This window comes from Dermacentor andersoni, chromosome 8 (assembly GCF_023375885.2).
Source record: "Dermacentor andersoni chromosome 8, qqDerAnde1_hic_scaffold, whole genome shotgun sequence".
In the NCBI taxonomy this organism is placed as follows: domain Eukaryota; kingdom Metazoa; phylum Arthropoda; class Arachnida; order Ixodida; family Ixodidae; genus Dermacentor; species Dermacentor andersoni.
Genome location: NC_092821.1, coordinates 140,298,127 through 140,321,468, shown reverse-complemented (window position 1 = coordinate 140,321,468; position 23,342 = coordinate 140,298,127). Strand labels below are relative to the sequence as shown.

At 47.3% G+C, this 23,342-nt stretch overlaps 1 protein-coding gene across 1 annotated transcript in view; it reads right to left on the bottom strand.

The window, feature by feature from the left end:
• The window catches only part of LOC140213021 (uncharacterized), a 44,017-nt gene that overhangs the window by 3,145 nt on the left and 17,530 nt on the right, over positions 1-23,342 (bottom strand). The gene's annotated exons all lie outside the window — the stretch shown is intronic.

The window sequence follows — 23,342 nt, the reverse complement described above, 5'->3', positions numbered from 1 at the left end:
TACAAATAAACCAAACATGATTAGGCCGCTTATCTTGCGATACGAGGGCTACTATCGGGATTATGACATCCCTCGGCAAGTCCTCCAGGTTGCCAGAAAGCCATAAAGTTTACCCCCGTGGTGTGATTTCATAGCGTTATGTGATTGGACACTAACACATTTAAAGAAAAGAAACACACCACATCAACACATTATACAAGAATTCCGCGCTCTTCAAGACAAGTATATAAACTACATAGAATTTTATACTGATGGCTCTAAAACGGAAAAACACGTGGGTGTGGGGGCCGTAACAGAAAATTGGGAAACAAGTGTTCGACTACCTCAGCATGCCTCTGTCTACACAGCCGAAGTGTACGCAATATGGACGGTAGTTCAAAAAATCATTGCTGACAAACTTGAAAACACTGTCATATACACAGATTCATTAAGCATACTGAAGGCTCTACACATGAAATCCCAAAGGGAACCCTTGTTAGGCGATATTTTGAACGCATTATCGCCAAACAAGTATGGCAGATCAATTAACTTTTGCTGGGTACCAAGCCATGTTGGAATATTGGGTAACGAAGCAGCGGATAGATGCGCATCAATGGCAGCATACAAAAACATTCAAAATACAGCACTTCCATATAAAGACAGTGTCAATGCGATTCGGAAGGCCTTGACGTCAAAATGGCAACGCGATTGGGACAATTGTTTAAGCAACAAGCTTCATCTAATTAAACCTATAATTGGCGAGTGGAAATCATGCAGTCACCAGCAACGATTCTACGAGGTGATCTTGTGTCGACTTCGAATTGGACACACACATCTGACGCACAATTTCCTTCTCCGAAAAGAAAACCCGCCAACTTGCGAAAAATGCAATGAAGCTCTTACAGTCATGCACATCTTAATAACATGTCCACACATCGATACACTGAGACGGAGGTTGTTACACAGCATCTATAATTTGCACATTCCATTACACCCTGCCCTATTACTAGCAGATGAACCCCTAGTGCTATTTCCTAACCTCTTCGACTTTTTAGAAAAAATTTGTTATTTACACGAAATATAATGTAATGCAGGTTTACCTGCCCTAACGTTCCGTTTTATTTTGTCTAACTAACTTCTCTACTTTTGTGTCCTGTCTGCACACTTCACCTCTTTTTTGCATAATGAATCCTTACCAACTAGCTCAGCTTTCAGTCATTCTATGCCGTGCGTTGTAGTTTCTTCTTATTTATTTTTTTCGGCACTTGCGTCCGATCAACGTTAGAACGACAGAAAGCTGAGCTAGTTGGTAGGGATTCATTATGCAAAAAAGAAGTGAGGCGTGCAGACAGGGCACAATAGTAGAGAAGTGGACAACACGAACGCCGACTATCAACTGAAGCTGTCCGATCAACAGCTGCGTCGAAGATGCTACGGAAAATGGCGCGCGGCGAGAGTCCGCAGGTCACGAGACCGGTAATACGGCCAAGGTCAGGTTTATGCACGAAGACTTGGAACGCGGAGGTCCGGGACGCGGGTAGTTCCTAAATGAAGTAATCACTCTTGTAAAAAAAAAAAAAAAAAAAGAACGTCGTCGTAGTCGGTATACGCGTAGTGCGCGCCGATGGACGCGCCACTGGTGGCGGCCTTGCGCAGAACACACGGGAGAGGAGCCAGGCGCGCGCCGTAGTTTGTTGTGTCGTTGACGGTGCTTCTCCGTCTTGTTCGCGTTTTCAGAGCAAAATAGGCAACACCATTCGCATGTGTTGGGTGGCTGAAGCTTCAAGGAATGTCGAAGAATTGTTGCACGGTGGGGTGCTCAAATACCGGCGAAAACGTGCCGGCGATACGGTTCTAGTCGTTTCCCGCAAAGCCTCATCAGCGGGAGCAACAGTAGCAAGAATGGATCGTCGCTTCGGCGAGAAATTTTTTGTTCTCATCCTTTCCTTTGTCTCGTCGGTGTTTTTTTTTTTTTCGCTCGATCATAGTTAGACGCGTAAGCGACGAAGTTCGTCTGCAGTGCAGACGGCATTTCGCTCAAATTCCGAATGCCGTTTGCCGCTTATATTGTCTTCCGCTTCTTTTCCGCGTTGCGCTAGCTAGGCAGCACGACTGCACGAGCGCATTGCGTTGTATGTTAAAGCTACTGAAGTTTGCATGAACTGAAATTGTTGGTTTCATGTGGCGCGGTAAATCCTCGCACCAGCTGTCGCGCACTTCATGTCTTTACATCTATCTTATGCGTGGCTTCGCACATGTTTAACTGTTGCTAGTTGCTCCATGCATAACTCTTGTTGATTCTTTTGAGCTGTGAGGTTTTCACCCTGCCTCGTTTGTAAAGAGTATAAATCACGCTGTGTCTTATCGGAATGATACCAAGGAAGTGCTTCTTTAACAGCTTTATTCTATTCGCCCGAGGGCATCTTAGACATTCTGTGTTTTTTTTATGTGTTTATAAGATAGGTAGTTCAGGGCGAGAATTGCTAATAGTTGCTGCATATGGTAATTTTGCTCCATTTTTCGCTGAAAAGTTCGCGTCACGTTTGGCAAGTCATCACACCTCGATGCTGCTTGAGCAGACTTAACACGCCGAGCGATTTGTTTCACAACATGTGAATTTTGTACTCAACTAAATTCTTTCTTATTATGCTTACGCTGCAGAGGACTAGACCCGGCCTTGCCGCCAGCGCTCATCTACTTTGACTGGCGCTGCTCTGCCTTTAAATATGTCATGTAGCACCTCTCTGTAGTAATATAAAAAAAAAAGTACTGAAAAGTTAGTCAGACTTTAGCTTTGTACGTTTCCAAGCAGCTCCTCTGGAGACTTTAAAATTGCAAACACTGCAGCTGGAACGGCAGTTCATCGGCGTATGCAACAGAATTGCATCGGCGGTACAGCACTAACACGCGCCTTTATTAACCCGTGCGTTTAGTGACTTCGTTGACTAGTTTACGCGTTTCCATCAATAAATTCACAATTACTCTTCTTGAGGCGACTTCGACTGCACTTATTCGGCGATGTCACATGTATTCATGGGCAGCAAAATCACAACGGCATATGCAGACAACGCACCGTGCGGATTTGTTTGATAGAAGTCTGCACTAACGACGGGTGCTAATTATTGAGGTACAGAAGCAGCATTACGACAAGGGTAGAATTAAAAAAAAACGATCGAGAGATCGTATTACCCAACAAAATTTATCGGCTCGTTAACGTGAGCTCCACTTCATGTAAATGGGGTTCATGGCGTTTGGCTGCGGGACGCACCTGACACGTATGTGGACCATGTTGTGCCAAACACCGGTAACACCGTGTTCATACCCGCTCCCAAAGAGGTCAGCGTCTTCCCTACAACTGTCACCGCAGAAGCAGCAGCCTGGCACCCGAACAAAGGAGAAATCGCAGCCGCGAACTTCAGCCATCCTTGCTGCAAAGAGTTGTCGTCTGCTACTGCTCCGGCGCGTACTGTTGGAAGCGCCCGCTAGGTGGCTATCAGTGGCGCCTCTATAGGCGGTGCACGAGGCGTATTCCTACTGTGTAACCATTTACTACCTTAACATAACTGGAATTGGTAACGATATAGTTAGTAACGTTGCTAACTAAGCAACATAGTCACTGTTAATAATGGGTCTGTGCTACCAATTCCAAACGCAGTTAACGCCACCCGATACAGATGTTCTCGCTCCTTCTGCATATATCGAACAAGCTGTGGCGTATTCCAGAGCGGGTGCTATATACACGTATGTGTTATGGAATAGAAACATTGAAACCGGTGGTGCCAACTGTGCTTGAAGATGGTATAGCCGAGACCCATTGCGTCACTGGTCCACTATATTATATTTCTTTCGCTACTGTCATACTGGGCGCCGCCCGCCGTGCCAAATTACTGTAGGTTGTAGCACCCAAAACGATTTTGTTTAAGAAGATTTTGTTGAGTTAATAATATTACTTTGAGTCCTCAATTCTTGGAATTGAAGTGCTTCCTCTATAAGTACTAATTAAGGAATTATTAAGGATATGGTTATTACTTATCTGCCATATTTTTCACGCTACCGAGTTCCTAACAATCACAAAGACACGTAACTTCATAGAATATCGGGAAGTATACTTACAAAATTCACGTTTCCTTATTTTTGGTAAAATTCTGTGCAGCTGACACAGACACTGTACTTGTGACATGAAGTCACACAACAACAACAGTTTTCTGAAACAGCGTGAAACATACCGCCAGGTTTCGCAGCGGCTTCTCGGAGCGAGCGGGAGAGGGGAAGTAAAAGCGAGCTGAACATCGCAGCGCCCGCGACTACTGTATTTACTCGATTCTAAGCACCCCCTTTTTTTCACGATTGCGATGCCCAAAGTGAGGGGGTGGTGGTGCTTAGATTCGAAAAAATTAGAATGACCCCCCCCCCCCCCCCCCCTTCCTCTTTACGCTGTGACATCAGACGAGACAAGTGCGAAAAATAGCATAAACAACGGCGCGAATCCGGCTGTACGGCGTACTCGCGCCGCGGACGCCATTCCACCTCGGGACTCCGACAGCTCCGGTTCGATGACAGAGTGAGCAAGCACGCTTGGCGGCCTTGGGGTGCTTAGATTCGCATGCAAACATTTTTCGCAATTTTTTCCCGAAAATAAAGGGGGGTGCTTAGAATCGGGGCGTGCTTAGAATCGCGAAAATACGGTATATACAGCCTGTCGAGTCATACGCCGCCAAACTCTTTAGCCGCACCGAGTCTGAAGACGATCCAGAGAATCCCATTCGCGACTTCTGACGGCCGCACTTATGCAACGAACGCTTCGCCGTAAACGCGAGCGCCGGCCGCTCTGGTTGAAAGCCCTTTCTGCCGTCTTTGTTCGTCTTCGCTGCGCGTTCTGAAGGGAAGAGGGACCCGAGAGCCTCAACGCCTTACTACGCCTCACTGCATGTTTAGCGACTCCTGCTCCCAGCATCCACCCACGGCACGAGCGCACCCCACATGAAACGTTCCGCTAAGGCGACTCGATTAGCGACCATTTCGCGAATTAAACTTTTTAGCCCGCACATTCGCGCAATTATTTCGTGGGGTGTTGACAGAGCTGCAGCCGACAATTCTGCGGCGCAACGCATCGCGTGCGTGAGCTCGGGCTACTGGACACCGGAGCATTCTTTGCCATTTGCGCCCAGTCAAGCCGGCGTACCCCGCACCTCCACCAAAATGTCACGGGTATAAAAATATTTACAAGATGTATTTACACGGCGTATATAACGGCAGCCGAGAATCCCGAGAGGCTGTTGCCACTTCGCCGTCTTCACCATCGACGACCTTGCCCTCTTTTCCCACCGTAACAATATATATATATATATATATATATATATATATATATATATATATACGGCTCTCATAGATTACGAAAATGCACTTGATTTTGTGGTCACAGAGTAGTCATGAAGGCAGCTGCGCAAGGAGTACAGAAAGCATATACGTGAACATATTGGCAAATATCTATAAATACCCTGGAGCTAGCCTAATTCGAGCATAAGAAAACCGGAAAAAGTACCGATCAAGAAAAAGAATCGCCAAATGTTATTCACTGCGTGCTTAGAAGAAGCAGTCGAGCTATTAAATGACTGCGAAGGACTAGGAGTGAGGATGAACGGCAAATATTTCAGCAGTCTATGGTTTGCAGATGACATTGTCCCGTTCAGCAATGCTGGGGTAACATTGCAACGGATGATTGAGTACTTTAGCCGAGAAAGTGTAAGATATGGGGTTAATAATATGCAGAAGACAAAAGCATAATACAGCCTGGCAACAGAACAAGAATTCATGATTAGCAGCCAGCCTCTAGAATCTGTAAGAGTACGCTTATCTGGGTCATGTTATTATATATATATTCACCGGGGACCTTGATCATGAGATTAGAAATGGGGGTTGGTGCGCATACGACAAGCATTACCAAATCGGTAATGCATTACCGGAGTTACCGGCCCAGCTTACCACTATCCTTGAAAAGTGCACACTTTTGCGTTCTACCGGTGCTAGCAAGGAAGGCGGAAACTTGACGGTTAACAAAGCTGAGCGATGTAACGAAAAGCGTTAGAAACACAGCGGTGTGAATTCGTTCATCGACACCGCTGGATTGTAGAATCAATGTTACAGAATCGGCTACCCAGGCACTGTGGATCCATATCGCGGGGGTAGGCGGTATTCTAATTATCATTAAAGGGGGGGGGGGAGGTAATGCAGCTGAGCAGGCCATGTAATGCGTAGGGCAGTTAACCGAATAGGTGCCAAGGGTATAAGAGCAGTCGATCGGGCTCCACAAGATTAGGTGGTGTGATGAACTTAGGAAATTGGCCAGCACAGTTTGCAGTCAGCTATAGCGTAAGATAGGGGCAACATATTGGAGGTCGCTGGGAAATGCCTTCCTCTTGCAATGGTTATAGAGTTATAACTTGCAGTGGACATAAGAATAGCCTGCTGCTGTTAATAATGATGACCCTTACAATGCCTGAGGTGTTCCAGTCGCTAGGAAATGCGTGGGAGCCAGGATCCCCCGTATTCCGTTTCGGTGGTGCCACGTTCCCAGACAATTGTCGCACCAGCCTGCGCAACTATTCCTGTGCGCAGTCACCGCTCCACATTTTCCCCAGTTTTCCCCACTGGGAAGATTTTAACTCGAATTGCGGCGAAATAAAGTTGACGTGACCTTAACCATGTCGCTTAAACTGTGACCAACCGCTTGAAAACTAGCGTCCTCCAAGTGACCCGTTGCCTTGAACCATAAGCCTGAGCAGGAAAAGGGAAGTGCCACCTGGGCCCTGTTAGGAACGGCCTGCAGGGGTGCCGTGCCGACGTGCAAAGTTTTCCCAGCCAGCTGCAGCAGCGGGGTTGGCGTTTTCTAGGAACCGACCGTCAGTCTCCAACCGAACGGCGCCACTAGATCTACTGTGGAGACTTGCTTCGAAAGGACGACAAGGCGTCATTCCGCCGCCTCTTGGCGTCACCATGTCTGCTGCGGCGGCTGACTGTGTGAGGAAGACAATACTCCGAGTGAGCAACTCTTCGTCGCCGGAATACCGGGACGAGGTCGGCGAACCTGGCTTTGTTAGTGAACTCGCAATCACCGACCTGGTCTGTCGGGAGCGGGGGAGTTCCTGAGGGAATGTATTTGGCAGCACCGTCCCACGCGCCTTTCAAGACGCAAGGCAATGGAGAACCACGGCAGCACTATGCGGGGGTCAGCTCGGGGATTAAGAGGCGCCACCCTAGGGCAAGACCCAATTCTGCGAAGACCGTCTCGCCTTGGTAGGGGCATTGAAACCTGTGCGGAAGTGTGTGTAAGCCCTCCACCTCAAAGGCGGCTTGGCCACAATGACTCTGGTCGAATGTTTTCCCTCACCTAGGGACCTAGGGAGGACAGAGTGTATTTAAGGAACTGTTGCGCGACTCCTCAGTGTGCTTTCTCTCGCAGTCATGCTAGACTGATGAACTGCAACTTCCTTATGTAGATACTGTACCTCTAATCTAAGTCATGCCCGACTCCAAACTTTACAGCCCGCTCTGGCGTCGCTATCCTGTCGGCTCCGACGCCTTGCCAACAACGGAAGCTGCACAGCTGTAAACCTCTATATCATTCTCCCTTTTGACTTCCGCAGTGCATGTTATTTTTTACAACAAAAGCCTTACACGGAGGGTTCCTGTCAAGGGGAGCGGAGCGAACCGGCACTACCGGCAGGCAGCTTTAGCGGCCGCAGACCAATAAATAATGACACGTTCTTTTTGTTTACTGTATTAATGACACGTTGGCTTACTGCGAAATATCCATTTGGAGGTCATACCGAAGTTCACTTTCATGGCTGGGCGTAAGAGCGTGCCCATGTGGCACGTACAGCGAAGATCGCCTCCCGCCTGAACCGGCCGAAATGCTGGCTAGGCCCGTTGGTGGCTACGCGGCACCTTGCCTAGCCAAGGCAAGACCGACCAAAGCTGTCAAAATTTGCACGGGTGGCCGCGCCGTACTTTCCGCTGGCCTATGCGGTCGCCGTCCCACTCCTGTAATACGACAACAGACCGCCATCAGTGGTCGGAGGTGTTCAGATGAAGTCACCGAAACGCAAGAGCAGTAGCGTGAGAAACGCCGCCAGCACCGATGGCCAGCGAACTGCCGGAGGAGCGCGCATCGGCAGCGCTGCATCAAAGGGGGGGGGGGGGGCTGCAGCCCAGGGCCTCACCTCGGACAGTAGGAGAAGGGGGCTCATTTATTCTAACCTGCTTAGTATATGGAACCATGGGCAACGGAACTTCGAGCGACACGTATGAAGCGAGTAAACCAGAACGAGCAGACGCCCCCCCCCCCCCCCCGCCTAATGTAACAGCATGCGTTTAGCCTGATCATTTAGGGAGAGCTTGTCGTGCTGCAAAAACAGTAATCCCCCGCCAACACTGCGGGGCCCTCTTTCTTACGAAGCGAGGTGCGTTTGCTTGGAAATGTTTTCGTGGTTTCCTGTCCCTCCGTCTGTCCAGTGCTGTCTGGAGAGGAGGAGCAAAAGGGAGACACCTAAACATGTAATGTGGGATGATGACCTAAATCTCCCTTGCCCCTCGTCACCACCACGCCACCCTCCACCTTTCAAATAGTTCCGTCGCTGTCCTTCTCATAGAAAGGATGTGCTGCAGTACCCAACAGTGCCTCCCATTCGACTTTTCTTTACCGTGATGGTAATTTGGGCGGGGGAGGATGAGTCCGATAGCAGATGATGATGAGCCTGATGTCAGAGCCTAGACAGGAAAGGAAAGAAGACGTCACACGGTGCTTTGGTCCGCGTGCCGTGGGGCATGGAATGTTCACTGTTCGGGCTAGGGTTGTGGAAGAGTGAAGGGGGAAGTGGCAGAACTTTCGAAGATAATCAACAATCATAAGGCAGCTGACATAAGGAACTATAATATGGATAGAATTGAACATCCTCTGAGGAACGGAGGAAGCCTAAAAGCAGTGAAGAAGAAACTAGGAATTGGCAAGAATCAGATGTATGCGTTAAGAGACAAAGCCGGCAATATCATTACTAATATGGATGAGATAGTTCAAGTGGCTGAGAAGTTCTATAGAGATTTATACAGTACCAGTGGCACCCACGACGATAATGGAAGAGAGAATAGTCTAGAGGAATTCGACATCCCCAAAGTAACGCCGGAAGAAGTAACGGAAGCTTTGGAAACTATGTAAAGGGGGAAGGCAGCTGGGGAGGATCTGGTAACAGCAGATTTGTTGAAGGATGGTGGGCAGATTGTTCTAGAGAAACTGGCCACCCTGTATACGCAATGCCTCATGACTTCGAGCGTACCGGAATCTTGGAAAAACGCTAACATAATCCCAATCCATAAGAAAGGGGACGCCAAAGACTTGAAAAATTATAGACCGATCAGTTTACTGTCCGTTGCCAACAAAGTATTTACTAAGGTAATTGCAAATAGAATCAGGAACACCTTAGACTTCCGTCAACCAAAGGACCAGGCAGGATTCCGTAAAGGCTACTCAACAATAGACCATATTCACACTATCAATCAGGTGATAGAACAATGTGCGGAATATAACCAACCGTTATATATATAGCTTTCATTGATTACGAGAAAGCGTTTGATTCAGTCGAAACCTCAGCAGTCATGGATACATTGCGGAATCAGGGTGTAGACGAGCCGTATGTAAGAATACTGAAAGGTATCTATAGGGGCTCCATAGCCACCGTAGTCCTCCATAAAGAAATCAACAAAATCCCAATAAAGAAAGGCGTCAGGCAGGGAGATACGATCTCTCCAATGCTATTCACAGCGTGTTTACAGGAGGTATTCAGAGACCTGGATTGGGAAGAATTGGGGATAAGAGTTAATGGAGAATACCTTATTAACTTGAGATTCGCTGATGATATTGCCTTGCTTAGTAAGTCAGGGGACCAATTGCAAGGCATGCTCACTGACCTGGAGAGGAAAAGCAGAAGGGTGGGTCTAAAAATTAATCTGCAGAAAACTAAAGTAATGTTTAACAGTCTAGGAAGAGAACAGCAGTTTACGATAGGTAGCGAGGCACTGGAAGTGGTAAGGGAATACATCTACTTAGGGCAGGTAGTGACCGCGGATCCGGATCATGAGACTGAAATAATCAGAAGAATAAGAATGGGCTGGGGGGCACTTGGCAGGCATTCTCAGATCATGAACAGCATGTTGCCATTATCCCTCAAGAGAAAAGTGTATAACAGCTGTGTCTTACCAGTACTCACGTACGGGGCAGAAACCTGGAAGCTTACGAAAAGGGTTCTAATTAAATTGAGGGCGACGCAACGAGCTATGGAAAGAAGAATGGTGGGTGTAACGTTAAGGGATAAGAAAAGAGCAGATTGGGTGAGGGAACAAACGCGAGTTAATGACATCTTAGTTGAAATCAAGAAAAAGAAATGGGCATGGGCAGGACATGTAATGAGAAGGGAAGATAACCGATGGTCATTAAGGGTTACGAACTGGATTCCAAGGGAAGGGAAGCGTAGCAGGGGGCGGCAGAAAGTTAGGTGGGCGGATGAGATCAAGAAGTTTGCAGGGACAACATGGCCACAATTTGTACATGACCGGGGTAGTTGGAGCAGTATGGGAGAGGCCTTTACCCTGCAGTGGGCTTAGCCAGGCTGATGATGATGAAGGGGGAAGTTGGAGAGCTGGACACAAAGGCCTGTCTGCAGGGCCCATTCCTCCCTAGTGGCTGCGCACTCTCGCGCGCGCTGGACGGAAAAAGTAGGTCAGACTTGCCGTCGAACTTTCCAGAAAGTAGAAAAAGATGACTCAGAGGCGACGGAGGGCGCGTAACTTCGCCCGCGCTAGTAGTCGCCCTCTCCCCTTCGTTCTCGCGCTCGGCATCGACGGGGCGAAAGAAAAAATCGAGAACCTGCCAGAACAGAAGGTTGCTCCTAGCCAATAGGAAGATGAGACCGGAACGGGAGAAGGAGTGAGTTTGTACGGAGGAGGGAATTTGTACAAGGAACTCTATGCGTATGTGAACGCCTGCTTTGGCGCTAGTAACAGACAGACGCGGCGCTCTTCTATAAAAGGAAGTTGATCGCGGCCTGCGATTCAGCCCCGAGCCGCCGGTTGAGCTTGCATAAGCCCGCCCACTGAGGAGCTCCTGGGGGACGCACTACTCTCGGCCAGCCACGAACCATCCAGGCAGCGTGCGCCAGTCATCGGGACAGCCACCGTTAGACACCTGCTGTTGCGTCGGACTGACGAAGCGCCCGGTGAACAATTAGCATCCATTCATGCGAAAATGCTCGGTCAGAACCATCAAAGTGATGCGTCTAAACGAAAGCCGAAGTTAGAAAGAGAAGAGCGTGAAAAGAAGCTACCAAAGATGACAGAGTACCTACTGAATGTAGCTTCCGCGGAGCAGTATGATGGCTCTACACAGAGCCCGTGTCAAACTCCCTATAGTACCGACTGTGCTTCTGTGGAGCACTTGCCAACTCCATCACCACGGTTTCCCGGCAAGAAGCAAGGTTTGACTCATCTTCGTTGTCTGGATCCTGTGAAAACGGTGCCAACCTCGGTCGTTCATATTTCTGAGCAACCGACGCTAACCGAACCCTGTCCTGTTCCTGAGTCAGCAACGTCTATGCTACTCTGCCGGGCCCCTGCCACAGAGCTCCAGGTGTCCGGTCCGCCACGCCCGATTTCTGCTACTGCTGATCAACACGTGCCAAACCTTCCCGATGAGCCTCCTTCTACTGACGAGCGCCAGGAAACAACACTCCAAGAACCGACTCACTTGTTTCCTATTAGTTTGGCTTCAAATAATGATGTTCCCACCCACAAAGTGTGCCTCGAGAGGACGAATGAGACGGCTTCTCGTTTCGGCAACAGAGAAGTACAGACACCCCCGCAGCAAGAGGTACGTTGCGAGATTCTCCGAAGTGACCCTGCTAAGTGGCCGCGAACGTTATTATTGACAGCTTTTGGAGTGTATGTCTCGAGAAAGGGCCATTGTATATTCCAGATCGGGCAGAAAATTTTCCGTCTTCCGAAAGGCAATACAAAACTCAGAAACGCTGTATGTCACCTCATCTTTTCGTGCGAAAGGCTGTAAATGGGGAGGCGTACGAGCGACACTGGTTAATGTATTCAGAGTCCAAAGGTTCCGTTTACTGTTTCATGTGCAAACTATTTTCGATTTCAAGCAACCCCAGTGCTTTCACCACGCAAGGCTTTTCTGATTGGAAAAGAGCAGAAGAAAAGGTTTGCACACATGAAAATAGCGTCGAGCACCGGAACTACGTGGCAGCATGGCTCGCCCGCTCTAACTCGAGCAGCACAATTGACAAGGAGCTGGTTAAGCATCTTGTCACTGAGACCGCTTACTGGACAGAGGTGTTGAAGCGCGTAGTCGTTGTAGTTAAGCGTCTAGCTGAGCGCAACCTAGCGTTTAGGGGCAGTGAGGAGATTTTTGGTTCACCCAGAAATGGCAATTAAATGGGAGTGCTTGAGGCCATTGCCAAGTTTGATGTCTATCTAAAGGAACACCTCCAACGCTAAGGGAACAAAGGAAAAGGTCACCCATCGTATCTGTCAAAAACCATTTGTGATGAAATTATCGAGCATATGGCAAAGGCTATCAAGGAACGTCTCGTTGACGAAGTGAAATGCGCAAAATACTTCTCTTTAATTGTTGATTCGACTCCAGACCTCAGTCCCGTTGATCAGCTGCCAGTTTTTTTACGATACTATTTAAATGGGAAAGTGTACGAACGCTTTCTTGGATTTGTTCCAATTGAATCGCATACCGGCTTGTATCTTTTCGATACCGTGATGTCCCTTTTCACGACCAATGGCATCTCAATTGATGATTGTAGGGGCCAAGCTTACGATAATGCGAGTAATATGTCAGGAAAATACAAAGGACTGCAAGCTCCAATCAAACACCTGAACGAATTCGCAGTCTTCGCCACTTAGTTGGCACGTGTAGCGTTGACAGTTGCCTTGAGGCAGTCAAATTTTTCACTGTAATTCAGATGTAATGTAATAATGTAAGGCCATTCTGAAAAATTTCAATGCAGTCTTGTGTTGCCTTGAAGCTATATCAAAGAACGAGGAAGAAAACGGTGACACTAGGAACGAAGCGCACTCTCTCTCCAAGAAAATGACAAAACTAGAGACTGCATTCATGGCGATTTTCTGGAGTGAAATCTTGGAGCGCTTTGACAAAACGAGCGTAGCACTTCAGAAACCAGGCCTAGACATTTCAACTGCTGTAGACCTGCTGAGCTCTCTAAAAGGCTTTGTTAATTCTTTGCGACCTCTCTTTGATACATTCGCAGAGAGAGCACGCACGCTAAGTACCAATCAATGTTATCAGGATGAGGGCAAACGCATCGTTTTGAGTAAGCACCCGGACGGAAAAAGCGATAATACGCTACAAGGTAGAAAAAAGTTTATCGTAGAGACCTACAATGTTGTACTTGACAGTCTAGGCTCTGCTTTGCGAGTGCGAAAGGCTGCCTACACTGAACTCTGCGAAAAGTTCGGATTATTAAAATTGCTGACAGAAGTTGGGAGCGAGGCCTCTCTGGCACTGCAGGCTGAGATGTTGGTGAAAACCTACAAAAATAATTTGGAGCCAGCATTTTCCGCTGAAATCATTCAATTTGCGAACTTTCTGCACAACTCTGAGTGCCAGGACACGAGTCCCCTGAGAATAACGAAGTTGCTGCATGAAAGGAAGCTTATTGATGTGTTTCCGAACCTTTCTATTGCTTTGCGAATGTACTTCAGCACACCCGTGGCAAACTGTGAGACCGAACGATCGTTTTCCAAGTTGTCGCTGATAAAAAATCGTCTTCGTTCGAGCCTCCTTGACGACAAGGTTAACTCGCTTGCTATCATGTCCATTGAAAGTGACCTACTCCGCGATCTATCCTTCGAACAGACTATATCGGATTTCGCCAAAGCGAAGGCGCGAACGATGCAATTTTAAAAGAGGACTATATAGTACTGTTTGTGCTATACATGAATAGTTCCAGTAAGTTCGTTGTGTCGCCTCCCAGCCTCCACATTGCCAATGAAACGCTGAGCAGTGTAATTCAAGATATGCAAATCTTCGTTGTTCGTCTCTTGTTTGTTATTCGTGTGATATTTAGCGTGCTTACAAAGAACTGTATTTTTGCTGTTTTTGATAGTGCCACGTTTATTTGGTGTCGTCCTTGCTTGTCTTACCTTTAACAAAAATATTTTCAAATAATGTTTTGTATTTACAGTTGGTAATTTTCATGTGTATTCTACTGTGTTTTTATGGTGTTTGTATTGCCTTAAGTATTGTATATATCTATTGCATATTTATAGAGTAACGTGTATAACGATTATTGCAGTCTGATGCTTGAGTTTTAATAAAGAATGTTTTGGATACAACCATGCATCTCCTCACGGGATTAAACTTAGTGATGCAAACAAAGACTTGCTTCAGAAGGATCGACATCTGAGCTGTGTTGCCTTTTCTACGTTCTTGTTCGTCTTGAGTGCACTAAACTTTTCCTTAAAGCCTAGCTTTTGCTGAAAAAAGAATGCAGATTAATCACAAAGTGAACATATGTGTTGGTATTTACAACAGCACGCGTTTCAAGCAAGTATTGTTGTTTTCCTTATAATAATAACAAGAATAATAATCCCGTTGAAGGCACTTTCGTTCCCTTTAATTTGGTGGAATTAAAACGAAACATGGCATATTTCCAGTAGCGTAGCAGGCGACAGGGGGTGGGGGGTCAGTATAGGGAAAGGGGGCCTGCATGCGCATTAGCCCAGGGCCCCCATTTTTCTTAATCCGGCCCTGCGCGTCGGAGCGCGACGCTCACGACTCCGATGGCGCGCACTGCGTCGCCGGTCAGCCCCCCCCCCCCCCCCCCCCCCATAATGCGTTTACCTGACTGTCTTCTGGCGAGGTAGTGAGCTGACAAATGCTAGCACCGTTGGCTGACGTCCTTAAAGGGAAGCTGAAAGCTTTTCCCGAAAAAATGAGTGGAGAGCAGTACGTCGTGGTTTTCAACCCACTGAATTCGAATATCGCATCGAAATTGAGCGAAAGAAAGCGCAAACAGATTTTATTTCGACGAAAAGTGCAGAAGCAGCAGACTCGGGGCAGCTCGCGCGCGTCGTTTCCGCCTGTGATTGGTCGTGCGCCTCGTGACGTCAACAATGGTGTTCGTCCGGACCGACTGCTGCCGCTTCACATGAAGCATGGTGCAAGGTAGTTTGGTGCTATTTTGCTGAGACGGTCATGAAAAATTTCGAGAGCTTGCGTTTCTCTGAGGAGTTCGGCGTTAAGTCCAAACCCCACGAGAGTGATATTGCGCGCGACGGCGACGGGCGACTGCTTCGAGCGACAAAACAGGCCGTCGCTTGAACAGATCGCTCGGTGTTGTCGCTCGATCGTTCGTTTCTAGAAATCTAGAACTCGTCGCTCGTCGCCCGGAAGTGCTATGAGCGACTAGACAATAGTGCGAAGCCGGAACTGAATGTACATAACTCAAATACTACTGTTTGTCGCACGGAACGAGCAAAGTACTTAATTTTACACGTTCAATAATGAGAACCTAGTGCAAGACCTACAGAAATATTTTATGCTCCTTTTTACAGTAAAATACATCAACTTAAATTGATAAAGCATGCGTCACGCTAGTTTCGGCGCGTATATTGCTGCCCTCATACCGGGAAATCCTCGCTCAAAGCCGTCGCTCACATGGAGTTCGGCTTGTAGGCGACGAGTCAGCGCGACAGCCATCGCCTCGCTTGTCGCTGTCGCGTGCAAGATCACTTGTATGGAGTTTATACTTCACTCCCTACATGTACGAGCCGATTGCGAAGAGCCGGCCTCTCCAAGAAGCAAAACATGCTGGTCCGAGCAGTGCTTTCCACGCGAACGAAGGCGAAGTGTTAGCATCTCCTTGTGTAGGAAATGTTCTTTGGCGAGTGTGTTTTTTGCTAAGCTGCATTCAGCGATCCAGTGAGTACGTTTCCGGGCAAACAACTGTAGTGTTATGTTCCTGCATGCCTCCTCGTAGAACGTAAGCGGTGATGCGATCTTCGGCATTTGTGCGCTACCCCAAAGCTGTCGGCAATCTACACAGACGGTTTAAGCGAGGGAAAAATTTACCGGCTGTTGTAGCACGTGTAGTATAAAACCTTCGATCATCAGCGCGCCATCCGCACGCTACTCGTAACCGGCGAATTCCGTCGGCTACGTGAGATTGTCGATTTCTCTATGTGTGCGAGAGAAGGGGGAGCGCAATGTCCTGGCGTGAGCAGGCTTTCCAACACATGCAAACTTTACACTTGCACTGCGTTATGGTAGCTGCAAGCAGGCTGTTTCACAACACACGCGCGAATAGAAAATTCGCTGCACTTGGCGATGAAACCTGCGTCAAGGGTGGGAGATTAACTCGCACCTTCCGCTCAGCGTGCCAACACGAAGGAGAACCCAAGCACGCATTATTGATAAACTCTGGTTGTAAACGTCGTCATGGAAGTGGTTAGAGCACAGCACTGTTGTTCTTGAGCGCTTGAAGTTCTTTCGCTTCACAGCAGCCTCCCACTTAGCTGAAAGCTTCTTGTCTTGCGGGAACTAATGGAACATCGGAACATCGTCGCGGCCACTGGTGTTCGTGAAACCGTAGGCTGCACAGGACGCCGGCATGATCGGCCTGCAAGTTCAACTGATGCTGCGCACGTCAACTACCACTCCTATATACACACAAACAAAGGTCGAGCGAAGCAGATTAGGACGGCACGCACGCAGAAATAAGCACGGTCAGGCACGATCAGGGAGAGTGCGAAGGAACGGAACACCAGTGCTGAAGTCACTACGCCGCGGTTTCCGGTCTCCGCTCGCATCGTCAGCGTCAGCAGCAGCGCGCGGCGCTCGACGGGGGGCGGAGCTACAGCGCAATTTTAACCGACCATTACGTCGCTCCTAAGCGAAAAATCCCCCCCCCCAAAAAAAAAAAAAAAAAAAAATTTACCGGCATGGTCTATAAGGTTCCCGCATTCGTATATGAGCGTCTTATTGAATTCGACAGACTCTTCAGCTTCCCTTTAAGCGGGTACAATGCTTCGGGTGGTCCCTGTGGTATTTTTGAAGGTGGGAGCCAGACTCCAGCCGTTCCGATGTAAAAAGCCGTTTATTGAACACATATACAACCATATATGGATGGATGGATGGATGGACGGATGGATGGACGGATGGATGGACGGATGGATGGATGGATGGATGGATGGATGGATGGATGGATGGATGGATGGATGGATGGATGGATGTTATGCGCGTCCCCTTTGGAACAGGGCGGTGGGTTGCGCCACCAAGCTCTTGCTATTACACTGCCTAATCTCCTACCTAGGTTAAACAATAAAAAATAGAAGAAAAAAAACACTATGAACTACCCCACCCAAATTTTCTGATCCCCTATTTCGAACTGTGCTTTTGTACGTCTCCGTTCTTTTGTCGTTTCCCTACTTCTCTTCCACCAATCCTCTAATCGCCTCTTACTAATTCCTATTGCGGAAATGTTTGCTTTTCCACTGCTCTCGCTGAACCCAAGTGCTTCAAGGAGGCCAGTGACGCCTAAATCGACCGCTGGGTAGACGTCTTAACATTCCAATAAAACATGCTCCATAGTCTCCCTAGCTTTACCACAGCAAGCACATGCTTCTTCTTCCGTCTTATATCTCGCTTTATAGGTGCGTGTTCTAGGGCATCCCGATCTCGCTTCGAAAAGTAATGAGCTTCCCTTTGAGTTAACACAGATTGTTTCTCTCTTGATTTCGTTTTTTCCTCTTAAGTAGTTACTCACGGCAGGTTTCTTTTCCATGGCCGCCACCCAAGAGATTATTTCAGCCTCTCTGACTTTCCGCTTGACCTTATTTGTTGCTGTGTTGCCCACCCTACAGGCCGCATACTTGCTGGTAAGCTTCCTAGTTCTTTTCCTCCACTCTGAATCAATGTTTTTCCTGTACAGATACCTGAACACTCTCCCAGCCCATTTACTTCTATATTCCTCAGCCGTTCTTCATGCTCAATTTTACTGTGAGCTTCCCTCACTTCAAAATTAGTCCAGCACATATCACCCTGCACATCTTCATTCGTTGTCTTCCCGTGAGCGCCTAATGCGAGGCGACCCACTGACCTTTGGCTCCCGTCGAGTCCTGATTGTACCCCTGATTTAAAGCAAACAACCGCATTTCCAAAAGTCCTGGAACCATTACACCTTTCCACATACCTCGGAGGACCTCGTATTTATTGTATCCCCATAGCGCTCTGTGCTTCATTACGGTTGAATTTCTCTTCCCCTTCACTGTTATATTTTTTCCCCGTGTTTCCAAATATCTATTACCTTCGTTTATCTATATACCAAGGTATGTATATTCTGTTACCCGAGGTATTTCCTGGCCCTGTATCTCGACTGTCTGTTCACTGTTTTCATTGAATACGATAACACCTGATTTTCTAACACTAAATTTCAAACCTAAATTGTTGCCTTCCTGTCCACAGATTCCTAGCCAGACGTTGCAAATCACATTGCTTGTTAGCTAGCAACACAATGTCGTCCCCGTAAAATAAACCTGGGAGCTGCTGCTCTACTACTGTTCCCGCCTGTTTGTGTGAGAGATTAAACCCGATATTACTTCCTTCTTGCGCCTAAAAAGTGATATGCGCCTTTAAAAAGTGCAGCATATCTAATGCACTTGACGGTACCGAAGATAGTGCACTGTTTGAAGGTGACAGTGACAAGGAACACAGCGATGCGTCTAGCAGCGACGCCAACATTGAATGAGCTCTGCACGTTCAGATTCAATAAATGCTGTTTACATTTTGTGAACGCTGTCGTCGCTTTTTTTGTTAGGCCTACATTGGAGGTTACATATATATATATTTGTTTGGCTTCGGACTTTAGGGGGTAGGCTTAGAATCGAGGTCAGCCTAAATTCGAGTAAATATGGTACATCATAAACAGCAGTGGGTATAAAGGGCACGCCTGCCTCAGTCCCTTGTTGATATCAACTTTCTCCTCGCTCCTCATCCATTCCCATTCAACGCAATCGGTATTTTCTAGGTAAATCTCTCTCAAAAGCTGTAGACAATCGTTACCTAAGCCTTCCCCTTCCAGAATATCCCACAAAATGTTGCGGTCTACGTTGTAGGCTCCTGTAATGTCTAAAAAGGCCGCATACAACGGTCTGCTTTCTGCTTTTGATATTTCAATACACTGAGTAAGAACAAACAAGTTATCATTCATACGCCTACCTATTCTTCAGCCATTCTCAAGTTCTCCCAAAATTCCGTTATTCTCTACTCATGCTTGCAGCTTTAATTTGATTGCCTGCATTCCTAGCCTGTATATTACCGATGTAATGGTCAACGGTCTATACGAGTGAATTCTGTTTCTCGCCCATACCTTTATAAATTAAATTCATTCAACTTTGTCACCAACTGTCTGCTATTCGTCTATCTTTTAAAGTTTTTTCCACTGCTTTCACCAGAGCTTCCTTACTTTTTGGTCCTAGTTCATTAATCAGCCTAACGGGAACCTCGTCTAGCCCAGTGGCTGTGCGCTTAGGTCTCTTTCATGCTCATTTTTTCTTCAAGTACAACCTCGTCATTGCCTTGGAAAGATTCGGCTGTTAGTTTTCGGATGTAATTTATTGGCGCTTCTCCTTCCAGTCTGTTTTCATCTTCGTCTAGGACAAGTTGTTGGATACTTGTTGACTTCCTGCCTAATAATTTTATGTGGTTCCAAAATATTCTAGGTGCGGCCTTCTTTTTCTCATGTATTTCTGCCAACCAACGTTCACTTTCACCTTTTAATTTTGCTTGCACCTGTATTTGAACCATACACTTTTTCTCCCGGTATATTTCTTATTTACTAGTTACTTCATCCGGCGGCAACTGCGCCTTCTTTGCCTGCCTGTGCTCTCGGGATGCTGTCTGTCGTTCGGCGATCGCTTCTCGTATCTCCCTGTTCCACCAGCTTTTCGGTTTCTTTTTTCCTTTCCACCGAACATGTTGTTTCCCTTTCCGTATTTATGTCATTATTACGCTTAGAAGCTCACCATATTCCCACTCTTTACTTGGCCATTCGCCATGTTCTTGCTCGACTCTAGTGACAATATTTGCTATCTTTTCAGCGTTCAAATTAGGACTGGCCATTTTGCGCTCCTTGCTCTCTTTCAAAACTACATATCGCATTTTCAAAATGATGCGTTTATGGTCACTCCCTACGCTGCTAAACCCTTCCTCATCGATGACCATTTCTCTCAAATTATCATGAATTCCTTCTGTCATCACACAGTAATCAATGGTTGATTGCCGCTTTCCCACTTCCCACATGATCTGCCCTTCACACTTAGGGCCTGTATTCACGATAACGAGGTTATGTTGCTCACAAAGGTCTAGCATTGACTTCCCGTTATCGTCGGTATATCCATCTAAATCCTGTATGGGGGCATTCATGTCACCTAATAGGACAATTTCAGCACCATTCCCGACACCCTTAATATCAGCGCTTATGCATTCCACTAACTCTTCATTCTTCTCTGTGCAATTATTTCCGGTTTACGAATACCTAACGCCCAGCCAAGTTCTTTTCCCACTAATTGTACCTGATAACAAAAGATGCTATTGACATTGTGAATTTACTCTTTTCCATTTGTCTCGCTGATGGATGAGCATTCCGACTCCCCCTCCCTTTCTTTCCGACTTAGTTCTGTTGCACCCTTCCCGGACATAATTCTCAATAACTGGCGGCTCTTCTGGGTCTCTAAGGTGCGTTTCTGTAACCGCATACATCCCTATTTGTTCGCTATTTAACTGCTCCTCAATCGCTGCCCACTTTTCCTTCCTTCTGCCGCCCTGCATGTTTATCTAGCATATTGCATGGCGAGCTCTCTTTCTTGCTTTCTTCCTTTTTCTGTTATCGACGGTGATGCTCTTCTGAGGTTCCCCTATGGGACCTTAGGATAGGATAGGAATAAACTTTATTTGTGTAACGGTTGTTAATGTTGGTGCCCGGGGCTAGGCTGCCAGGGGTCCATCGCGCGAGGGACCTTCTTCATTACTACCTACTCTGGCCTCCTGAGCGCCCGCGGACCCCCTAAAGAAGCAACAGCGCGACCACCAAGTCGCCAGCCCACTTCTCGTGCCAGCCTGTAACTGAAGTGGATCCCGTCTCGTTTAAAACCACCACAACTTCTCACTTCACTGTTTGCTTCTACAACCTCGAAGCCATTCTCTCCGCTCATTTTCCATATTGCCTCATTAGCAGCCACTACGGCTCTTTGTACGTGACTGACACGTACAGGCATCTCTGGCACCGTGCACACCGCGATCTGCACCTGAGGGGATAGCTCGCGCAAGTCGTTCACCCCCTTCGCCAAGCGATGGGCTAGTCCTGTCCCTTTCCTGTTTAGGACGTCATTTAGCCCACCTGTTACTATGACAAGGATGCGCACGTTGGCATTTCCCGCGAGCTTTTCTTTTGCTCGCTCCATGAAAGAACCCAGTGTCAGCCCTGGAAATGTCCCTACCGCCACTCTTTTGTCGCCTTCCACCCTCTCCACAATTACTTTTGAGCACCAAGCCAGGTTTGAGTCGCCGGCGATAATCACCCTTCCACTCTCTCCTACCTCGCCCTGCTTCCCTTTGTCCTTTTCCGCGTGATTCGGACTCGACAAGGGGCATTGTCCTCTGGGCTCCTGCTTTTTCCGCGTGGTGGCCTCAAAGTAGGTGCCGCTCTTTCCAGCTAACTCTTCATCACGCTGCACGCATTCCGCGTACTTTCCTGACACTCCCTCTCCTGTCGTGTCGGGGGTCTGCGTTCCATTGTCACGCACATTCTCGTTCACAATGGCGGCCCTGTTCAGCCTTTCCTCCGGTGCTTCAAGTCTTTTTTCAACTGCCTTTCGTGCATCATGCTCCCTGTTTAGCTCATTTTTGAACTCTTGCACCTGTTTGAAAAGCTCTTCCTGGAAAGCCTCCATTTTCTGCAGCCTAGTATCGACATCACATTGTGTGCCGGTTGTTTCGACGGTCTCTCCATTCTCATCCGTCTCCTGATCTGCCTTGAGGGACCCCCGCGCACTGCCTGCTTTCCCTGCTTTCTCGCCATGTATTGCACGGCTTTTTGCAAATAATATAATACTATAACAATGCTACTACTGATGCAAATACTATAATACTATATCAATACAGAGCACGTGCCTTTCAGAAAAAAACGATACACACAGCATCCAAATCCTCAAAATGCCGCAAAGCAACTCTCACCACTGTTTCAAAAGCAATCAATGCCGCGGATACCGAAGGTATGACACACCCTCGCACGCGCTCAACCACGTGGCCACGTTCTGACTTTTCTACCACGACACACACAGCAAAACCCCTAATAGCTAGTAGTTTTGCCACTTCCAAGCTACCATTTAAAGACTACGAACAGTCAACGTCCCACCCGGCTGCACGTGTACAAGCACGTGGCGCGAAAGGACGCTTTAACCATCCTGCAAAACCAAATGTACACGAAACACACCCGCTCGCCCGAAATACGAGACAAAGAAAAAGAAAACTACCCAATTACTCTTTAAAGGCAAAAAAATCAGCAAATCAAAAACATAAGCAAGCTCAAAGCATGCACAAGAACTTCAGATTTCGTCGCCGCCACGGAGCCCCGAAAAGCACGTCCATTCGCCACAAAATCCAAACCGGAACTCGCCCCGTGATGGATGACGCTCTCTGGGTAAGCAAACGTGGGTCTTGAAGGCTATGCTTTTGCTAGTAGCATGCGGCGGAAGAGGTTCCTGGAGCCAGAAGCACGTCATATAGACGTCGGGTTTTGGACACCACCTGTGTTTTCTGCTGTCTAGAGTTACTAGAATATGCTTTTCGCTTGCAAATGCGACAAATATTTCCTTCAAATCGGACCAGCGGTTGTATCGTGAGAGACTTTCTGCGTTTTACTTGTATTTGAATAGTGTAATTGGAGCTGGCCCCGAGCTACGATGATAAACGCCATAATCGGCGTAAACCAACCAGCTGAGCGCAGAACCTAAATTTAATATTTTTAATGCGTGGGCAGTCCTTCTTTTTTCTTTTGCAAACAAATTCCTTGCACTCTTAAAAAAAAAAAGTTGTAGTAGTTACTTTACCTAATGTCGCACCATTTGCAGTATACCTTGGTATAAACTGCAGTTGGTAACGATAGAGTTAGTAATATTACTGACTAAACTAGGTAGTCAATGTTACCAATGGGTCTCGGCTATACCATTTTCAAACGCAGTTGGCACCACCGGCTTCAAGGTTTCTGTTCCATAAC